An 8,270-nucleotide genomic window follows, 5' to 3' on the forward strand; every position below is an offset into this window, starting at 1 on the left:
TCATGAAGGCTTGGCGAGAGACCTCTTCCTAGAGTCCCTGCACCGCTCCTGCTGCGCTGCGCCTCGGAGGCTATCCGCCCTGACGCGGGGGCCGGTGCAGGCAGCCGACAGTCGCAGAGTCGCGCGGGCAGCGGCTGGCGGGTCTGGACCTCTGTGCTGTGTGGCGGAGATTCACTCGTCTAGCGCAGACTGTCACCTCCAAAAATCCTTCCAATTCCCGGCCGGTCTCTCTTTAGTGGAATTTTGCTAGGAGTTTCTCAGCAGGTCGAATCTAAGCGTATCCATGCATCTCTCTGACCCCGTTGTTGAGGAGGTACTGAAAGCGCTGCCTCCCCTCTCGCCGCCATGTTGGATCCCTGCTATTTCTTCTTGAGACTTCATTCAAGCTCTTCTATTATAGGTGCCAAATCTAGTTTCTGCTACATGGGTTAGGACTAGGTTTTTCCCTGGTGTCCCTGGGCCACTTGCTTCAGAATCTCTTGTGAAGCAGGTTTCCAAGGAAGATGCCCCGGTCTTTCTTAGAGCTTCCAATCAGAACCTCTATGAAGGAGCTCATCTGCAGTTCATCAAAAGCCCCACGTTGTTCTTATGAATACTGAGATTCATTTTCTTGTTCTGGTATATTTGCGGTGTCCTCGGGACCTTACAAAGAGTCATCATAAAATGGTGGTCTGGACTCCTGTGGAGTCAGACATTTTTACTCAGCTTAACTTCAGTTCCCCTAGACTGCATGCCTTTCAACACTCATCAAGGCAGAAATTAAGAATCTTGAAGTTGATGGAGCTTGTTCAAGGAAAAAGAAATACTCATGAGTCAGTTACCAGTGAGACCTTAATTCATCAGAGATACCACTCTACCCTCATGATGGAGGTCAGCATGAGTGAAACCCATACTTCTGAGGTTTGTAAAGTGCAGAAGAGTCACGGGAGACTGTTGAGCCTAAAATATTTACTATCTGGCTATTTATAGAAAAATTCTCAGCCCCCTATTCTAGATGTATTATTTTTTGAATGTGACAAAGAAATCAGCCTTCCAGGGATCTTGCTAAGACATACATTCTGACCCTGTGGACCTGATGCTAAAATTCTTATGTATAATTAGCAATTTAGATGGTACTGGCCCATCAGCAACCTGAGCACAGGTTTGAAATGCAGAATCTCAGGCCGCAGGGCCATCTCATTGATTTTGAGGCTACATGGCACCAGAATCCACAAGTATTCTCATGCCCATTAATAATGAAACCAGAAACATTGGCGTAAACTATACAAAGAGCATGGCTTTTGACTTCAGGCAAAGTGGGACTGAAATCCCATTCTCATACATTAGGCAGGTATAAGAATGCAGTAGGTTCTCAAAAGTCTCCAGACCTCATGGTCTGCATCTCTAAAATGGGGACAAAAATTCTTAGTTCACTCACATAAGAACCCTGTTGTGAAAATTGAACTAGATGATGGAAACCTTTTTTGAGTAATAGGCAAAAAATTAACACAACACTGGAGCAAAACTGTAAGGATCAAGGGTTCGCTATATGTAAGACACAGTTGTGAATAATTTACAAAGGTCTTGAGGTTCAGAGTGGGAACACAGCTTGTTTGACTTCACAGAGTTAGCTGCAGAAATACAGATTTGGTCAGCTTCAGCCAGTGGCTGCCAGCTCTTGCACTCTGTGACCATATAAGCGTTCCCTTCAGTCCCTCCCAGCACTATTTGAATGTCTGTGCCAATGATTTGTTACTTTTTCATGAACATATTCCAAGACACATATTCATGCCTTGCAAAAGAAATCTGCAATCCGGGTCAGTAAGGAGAATGCTCCAAATCTTAACACATATATGTGACCTTGCCAGAAAGTCCAAAAGCAACACAGTAAATCCAAAATTTTCCTAATTCATATTCTATGTTAGAGCAACTTTGTGAAATGAACCTGGAGCTTACACAGTTGACCGTTATGAGGACTAAATCACATATCAGAGGAGATAGCAGTATACAAGTACCTCAATTATATGATTTTCTTGTCTTTAAAAATCACCTTCCTGTGTTGCTTGCAGGAGACAGCTTTGGCACCAAAATCTCCATCTGCTTATAATCTCCCTTGCACATAAGGGGCTTTTTCAGAGTTTGTTGTTTTGCCCAGCAGGAAGTCCCTTTTCCTGCCACTCACTTTCATTTTCCTTTCTTGCCCTTAGTGAAGGTCACAGACCTTGAAAACTTTCTGGGGAAGAGTACTCTATAAAAGATGCAACAGCATCCTCTACTGACCATGACTTATAATGCCAAAGGGGCACCAACTCACCAGTATTTGAGCAGGTCTGGGTCACTGCTGCTATAGCGCACTTATCCATGATTTTATTTTCTTACTTTATTTTATGCTGATTTTGTTATTAATACAAAATGTTGGTGTTTCATTTTGAATTAAATGGCCTTCAGCAGGAGAGTTGTTTTGATAAGCACATAATTCTTATCTGCATGTGGTGTGGCCTTGCTTCATTCAGAACTGTAGGGACTTTCATTGTGATTCTCCCATCCAGTCTTGTTGCAAATTGTACACTGTGTCTTTCTGCCACTGCTACTCCCAACATCATAGGGTCTGCTCCCACAGCCACATAAGCTACTGTCATCCAAGTGGCAAAGCTCCTTGTGCTCCAGCCTCAATGAGCCCATAAGCACTTTCCTGCCTTGGATTCAATGCAGAGAACACTCAGACTGCCACATATCACCCTGTAAGGGCCAAAGTAATTTCCTTAGTTGTGGAATTTGCTGCCTCCAGAATCCCAAGAAGCCCAGAAGATATTTCACTTGCTTCTTTGTGGTAGGAGGTATAAGATGCAGTGCTTTGATTTTTATCAGGACAGTATGTCATAGTACACCTCTGATCATTGCACCTCTAAAAGCATATATTTGAGCCATTGTCCTGAAATTTTAGAGTTCATCTCCTTCCACTAGAACACGTGTGTTTTGTCAAGACTTCCATGTACCACCTGCTTCTTGTTCATCTACTCAACTCTACATAGGTCATCTATGTAATGGATAATGTGATGTGTGGGATGACCAGATTATCCATGGTTTTTTTGGATTATGCCAAAGAAGAAGGTGAAAAAATTAACACAACACTGGAGCAAAACTGTTAGTATATTTTTGTTATTCAATCCTTATGATTATGAATTATTTATAATCATCTTTTCTTATTAGGATAGAAACAAATTCATTTGGTAACTCAGAAACTATAGACCATGTATCTGAGGCCATACTAATCTGCTCTAAGAAAGATACCAAATCTGACATGAAGACTCCACTGGCAACTATGATTTGGTTGAGCTTCTATTAGGCTATCATCATTTTCTAGGACCTATCCAGTTTCTTCAGGGGACAGACTAGTGAATTAAATGGCAATAAGGTGGGAACACTACTCCTGCATCCATTAGAGTCTTCATATGGCACTAATTGCTGCTCTCTTTCTATAAGAATATTACTACTTGAATGTGATGCTTCTAGGTTTCCATCTTGCCCACTGTGATGGATTTTACTCCGCAGTTCAAGGGTTTAATGTGGAAGTTATACTAACTGCCAGGTATTGCAATTTCAGTTATATATCCAGGGATGGGGAATGATCACCAGGTGGGCCTATGGACCTGTGAACTTAGTGGGTCCACTATAAGTCAGAACTTAGCCATGATTCCATTTATTTCTAGACCACACACAGTGGTGATGTCCCTGTGGGTCCTTAGATATTAGTATCAGCTCAATCCTGTATCCAATAGTCACTGAAATGTGTAGAGCATTCCCCTTTCCCTAGTGAACAACATATGAATGAATGTTCATAGGACTTTTGGGGGGAGGACAAGAGGATTCATTACTATAAGTGGAGTTGAGACCCAGTCACTCTTTCAGTCAATATGTGCTGGATCTGAAAACTGGCTCAAGTCCCAGAACTTGACAAGGGCTGACAGTGCTTGGCTTCTTTTGATGTCTTGTGCTTGTGCAAGCTGAGTAGTGCCCTTTCTGATTCCTCTTGTATTTTGCCCCTGGGGGAAAAAAATTCTATTAACCCTTTCCATAACTCTTGGCAGTTCAGGTCCCCTTGGACACCATTTCTCCAGCTTCTGCTAGTACATGTTGGCTAAGTCTGGCAGCGCATTTGGAATATAGTTCTTTTCCTTTGTTATTGGAATTAGTGAGTCCCCAGCTGCATTATACAGTGACTTAATCCTACCTATATTTCCAATGGCCTAGTGCCCAGTAGGAGAGTGAAGTCCAGACCCAGAGAGGGACATTAAAGTCTTGTGTAAGAGAGGTGTCTGCATCATCTTCCAGGATGGGGGAAGTACTACATCTCACAAGAGAGAGGTCAGTCATTCTGCAGGCCCAGAAGATTTGGGAGGGTCTTTGGAGTCAAACTCTTCAGGGCCATAAGGTCCAGATGATTACATCTAGGGTTTCCCAAATAGGGTTCTACACTTTCTCTTCTTGTTGCTTCCTAATATTGCAAACATTGACCTGACAAGTTGTGATAAATGATGTTTTGTTTTTATTCAGTTCTAAGTATTTTGTAATTATAAGTTTTCCAACCTAAAATTATTTGGAATGGTTTTTTTTTGTAAATATTTTCTTTAGTTGTAGATGAACACAATGACTTTATTTTATTTATTTATTTATTTTTATGTGGTGCTGAGGATCAAACCCAGTGCCTCACACATGCTAGGCAAGCACTCTATCACTGAGCCACAACCCCAGCGCAAGGGTTTTTTTTTTAATATTTTAATTTTTTGTAGTACTGGAGATCAAATCCAGGATCTTGTAGAAAGCACATGCCCAGCCTGATAAATATTCTATTGTTTATGTATGTTGCAAATGAATATTTATTCTATAAATATTTGGCACAGAATTTGTTAATTTACATTTGCTAACGCATTGTTTGAATTTACTAATGTAACTTTAGTTTCTGAAAAAAATATTCTAAAATTTCCTGCCATCATTGTATTTTTACATTTCTTTTTGTAGTTCTGTGAATTTTTGCTCTTCATACTTTGAAGCTATGAGGATGAATAATTTGGTTCAAGATTTCAGTGTTCTTCCTGATAAATACTTTTCCTGGTTATAATAATTATCATTACCTTTTCCAATGCTTTAGCTTAAAGAATATTTGACTAATTTTAATAACACTCTCCAACTTTGTTTTGGTTAACAGTTGCCTAAGGCATCTCTTCCCTAATCTTTCACTTTAAATCGTTTGTAGTTGATACATTTTTATATGCATATTTTATAGAGCAGGTAAACTGAACTCTTTTACAAATCCAAGTTATGGATGCATTTTGATTCTGTTTTACCATGTATTTTGTGTTTTTCTTCATCGTGCTTTTTCTTGGTTTGCTTTCCTTCTTCCTTCCTCTCTTGATGAAGTTTTGTTTACCTGACCTTTATCCTATCCTTATTCAGAAGTTAAAACTTTTAGAAGTTAACCTCATAATTTTAAATATGCTTATTTGACTAAAGTCAAAATTTTATCTCTCTGCCTTCCTCTCTAAAATGAGGTCTTTATGGGGCTGGGGATGTGGCTCAAGCGGTAGCGCGCTCGCCTGGCATGTGTGCGGCCCGGGTTCGATCCTCAGCACCACATACAAAACGAAGATGTTGTATCCGCCGATAACTAAAAAATAAATATTAAAATTAAAAAAAAAAAAAACCTTTAATAAAAAAATAAATAAATAAATAAAAATAAAAAAAATAAAATGAGGTCTTTGGAGTTTTCATTGCAAATCACTTCCTCCACCATTTCAAACTCCTTTAGTCAGCATTTGAGTTTCAAAAACAAGACATTATCTTGATTGTTCATTTTTTTTCAGTCAGTGTTTATTCACATCAACACAGATGGTTAGTAAAGTTTTGCCTTCATGTTCTGGCATCAACATCCTCACTGTTGATATAACTTCTTTAATGGTCATTTAGCAAGGGTCCATGAATAGCAAATGTGGCCTTGGATAATAAATGTACTTCACTTTTATTATTAACTATCTGAGTATTTGATATTAGAATAATCTCTCTTTTTCCTCTGCATTTTGAGCTTGGCTATGCATTTTGTGGTTGCTGCTGCTCTACCTTATTCAGCATCTCTGCAATAAGGGGGAGGTCCATATGACCCCAGTCTATGGAATGACTATAATCACAGGCCTTTCTAATGATGCAGCCCTTAGAGTTGGGTTTTCTTTTCCTTCCAAACAAAAACATCCTAGCTTACCAAGTTGGCTTATAAACCCAAATCTTTGGTTGAGATTGCAGACAAGCTTTATGAAGTCTTTTCCTATGGTACAACCCAAGTTGAAGTGAAAGTGATTATTAGTTCCTTCTTCTTGTCCCTTGTACCATGAAGTGACCTGAATTATAGTACTGTCACACTAAAGGTCATCAACTCTGCATGTGGCAAGCTCCCACACTAGACTATAGTATCAGGAGTGCTGAGATAGTGCCTATTAGATGTATAATCCCAGCCCTTCCTCCTTACAGCATGGGAAATCTATAAATGATGTTTCTTGTATGAAAGAATGGGTGAACAAATAACTTTTTCAGGGCACAAAATCTTGGGCCTCTTTCTGAATTTGGGTGGCAGTTCAGATATTGCTCAGACTTCCTTACTAAGTTGAGTAGAATGGAATCTCAATAAAATGAGCTTTGTCCTTGACAAATATATCTAATTCAAATAAATACATATTACTTATAGGCTTCTTTATAACAATAATAGCAGTGGTAGCAATACTAACATGATGCCACTTTATAAAGAGCATGAACCTTGTGTTAGAGTTTGGTATGCATCCTCCAATGTAGCTGTAGAATGTGTCCTTGGAACCTACAAAGCTGTGGCTGTTGGCAGGTATGCTGTTACCAGGAACATATAATCAGATATTTGTATTTTCAAAAAATACTCCATATGTTTTTGACTTTGCTAAGCTATTAGTCTTCAGAGTCTCAAGTTTTTTTATTTTACATGGTTGTGAAATTTAAGTTTTTATCCCCAGTAATATTTACAAAACTATTTTAAAAGATTCCAGGAAGCCATGCTGGACCAGAATGACATTTAGCAGTTTTATATGGCTTATAACTTGGCATATGATTAGAATGAGAAATTGACCCACCCGTTTCTGTTACCAAGAGCATTGCCTCTAGCAGCACTGATCACAGACTGATATTAAATATTTTTTCCCTCTTCTTTGTTTCAGAAACTGATTGGTTCACTCTAGACAATATAAATTATTAAAACATATCCAGTTGGAAACAGGGGAAAAACCCAAATCATCCCCGTAGTTGATGCCATCAATATTTGCTGACACAGCAGCTATGCTTTGGGAGCTTCAACTTGCTCTGCTGATGCATGATGCTGCCACAGAGCTCCCACTGCTGCCTCTGGGCCCTGGGTGTAGCCATCTCCAAGGCACCATCTGTCACTAGTGCGGACTTCACTGCCTCTGTTTAGAGTCACCACCTTCTGAAGAAAGTGGAGAAGGTGATTCCAATTGAAGGAGCAGAGGTCATATGCCTGTGTCCTAGCTGCAAGGATGTCAGGAAAGCAAGTACTGTGTTTGATCCTTGCAGCAACTGCACTGGGAAACATGGTCCACCAAATAAAATAGGGGATTCACAAAGAAGGGTAGTTCCGATGAATCTCTGGCTAGATTCTGTTCAACTGTCCTTTTCAGTTATTTTCTCATACTCCTCCTCAAACCCCAAATCTGAGATTTTCCCTGCCTATGCCACATGTATTTTTTTCCCCCAGGCAAGGCCTAACTAAAAACAAAAGCAAAAACAAGCAAACAAACCACAACTTTGCCACTTGGTGCTTCAGAGGGTTCTGAAATATTGTATACCAAACTGCATACCCTGTGACAGAAGAAAGCTGTTTACTTTGTTTCTTAGTCTGTTGGTGACCAGAGTTGTTTTCAATAAATATATGCTGCATCACTTTGGGGAATTTATCTCTTCCTGTCTAATTAGGGCATAAGACTAGGCTCTGGAAACTTGATCCTTCCTATCTAGCTAGACCTGGTTCAGAGAAAACAGAGAGATAGCCTATGAGGTGCCAAATTTGATATACTGGAAATGGTTACCAGGGAAACTATACTAAGAGTTTTGAAGAGGTATCCAGACTGAATAGTAGGAAATGTCTGGAATGATTAATGCCCACCCTGGGTGCCATATGCAAGAGCATTGGCACATTTCCTGGCATGTACCATATCTAACACAGATACAGAGAAAATATTATATATTTTTAATTTGATCACAGC

The 8,270-nt window shown here is 39.7% G+C and overlaps 1 long non-coding RNA gene across 2 annotated transcripts in view; it reads right to left on the minus strand.

Annotated features, from left to right (window-relative positions):
* Positions 1–2,180, minus strand: part of LOC125616643 — a 49,859-nt gene extending 47,679 nt beyond the window's left edge. For both annotated transcript variants that reach the window (XR_007347371.1, XR_007347370.1), the window contains exon 1: positions 1,995–2,180. This is a non-coding gene — a long non-coding RNA (uncharacterized LOC125616643). The remainder of the gene's footprint in view (positions 1–1,994) is intronic.
* Positions 2,181–8,270: the final 6,090 nt, after the last annotated feature.

This window comes from Marmota marmota, unplaced genomic scaffold (genome assembly GCF_001458135.2).
Source record: "Marmota marmota marmota unplaced genomic scaffold, marMar, whole genome shotgun sequence".
NCBI lineage: Eukaryota > Metazoa > Chordata > Mammalia > Rodentia > Sciuridae > Marmota > Marmota marmota.